Genomic DNA, 1,758 nt, shown 5'->3' with positions numbered 1-1,758 from the left:
CTGAGTGCCTCCCCTGGGGGGAGCTCAGTAAAAGTGTGTTGAAAGAAAAAAATGGAAAAAAGAGTGAGGAAATACCTGGGAAGCACACCCAAGTAGACAGATCCCCACAGTTTTCATTCATGCATCCTTTCAGTCAACAAACTAAGGAAACTTTCTTAAGCTCCTGGGGTCCTGGGGTCACAAGGAAGAGTTAGACCAGTTTCTTGCCCTCAGGGGCTCCCAGGTGGAGGAGAGACAGACAGGATTTCTGTTTGAGTGACTAGTCTTATCTAGTCACAGAATTAAAAGAATTTTTTTTAATGTTTATTTATTTTTGAGAGAGAGAGAGAGACAGACTGTGAGCAAGGGAGGGAGGGCAGAGAGAGAGAAAGAGACAAAATCCAAAACAGGCTTCGGGCTCTGCGCTGACACAGGGCTTGAACTTACAAAGTGTGTGATCACAACCCAGCTGAAGTCAGATGCTTAACCAACTGAGCCACCCAGGTGCCCCTGGTCACAGAACTTTTAAATATAGCCCTATTGTAAGTGATACATATGGCCTTTCAGGGGAGTGAACAATACGTGATTAGAAACACAAGGTGAAGCCTCAGTTTTCTCATCAATAAAGGAGAGGTTGGGTGCATGATAGTTATCCTATGTCCAACTCTGACAATCCAGATTTTGACTCACTGGGGAGCACTTCTGCCTCTGCCTCTTACTCGGGGAGCCCAGAAGCCCTAGGCTGACCCCAAGCTGGTTGCATCAGCTAGAGGAAGGAGTAGGTCTTCCCAGAACTGAGGGAGGAGTGTGACGGGGGGAAGTTGGGAGTGGAGGCTGGATGGGAAGACCTGCCAGTTTCCCGGGTCTACCCCGGGCAGCCATTCACAAGGAACCTTTGTAACAGTGGAGTTTGTGATGGGTTCCTTGAACTGCAGACACGCCTGTATTCCCGAGTAACAGAAAAGGCCCGGGCCTCTTGGGGTGACCTGAGGACTCCAGAGAAGGGACCCTACTGTTCCCTCAAATAGCTCTTTCTTAGCCGGTCATTTGACTCTTGATGCCTTAAAACCCTTCATTCAAAAGATAGTGGTTTTGGTTTTTTTTTTTTTTTTGGTTGTTTGTTTTTGTTTTTTGCTTGAAAGAGTCTCTACTTAGCTCAGCTCCTCAGTTTTTCAGTTGGTAAACTGAGGCCCAGAGGGGTGGAGTGGCTTGCTTAAGGTTACCCAGTGAGTTAGTTGTGTCTTTAAGGAGAATATATTATGATCAGTCACACTGACTACTCCCTCTGCCTGGGAGATAGATCCTCCAGAAGCTGAGAATATTCAGGTCCCAGCATAGATATTTCTTCTTCCTCAGGGTAATAACCATGTTTGGAGTGAATGCTTGACTCCCTGGCCACACACATCCCTGGGGGATCTTGCTGAAATGCAGTTTCTCATCCAGTAGGTCCTGGGGCGGCCCTGAGAATCTGCATTTCTGATGAACTCCCTTCCCTGGTGGTTAGATGCTGCTGGTCTGCAGACCACACTTGTACTAAGTAGCAAGGCTCTAGCTCATTATTTTAGTTATTTTATTTCTAGTACATGTCACAATGTAGTATTATATTTATCTGTGCATATGTTCTTTGTGGCTTTCTCCCCACTAGATATAAAGTGCCTGAGTGAGTGCTGTGTCTGCTTTGTGCCTTGCTATATCCCCAGGCCCAGCACAGTGCGAGCAGAATAAGCTCTCAATATATGAGGTCCCCTGGGTGACAGAGGGAGCCAGGTTCTGGAAAGC

The sequence above is a fragment of the Neofelis nebulosa genome, chromosome 10 (genome assembly GCF_028018385.1).
Source record: "Neofelis nebulosa isolate mNeoNeb1 chromosome 10, mNeoNeb1.pri, whole genome shotgun sequence".
NCBI lineage: Eukaryota > Metazoa > Chordata > Mammalia > Carnivora > Felidae > Neofelis > Neofelis nebulosa.
The sequence above is the reverse complement of the archived record's forward strand: the minus strand, read 5'-3'. Positions refer to the sequence as shown.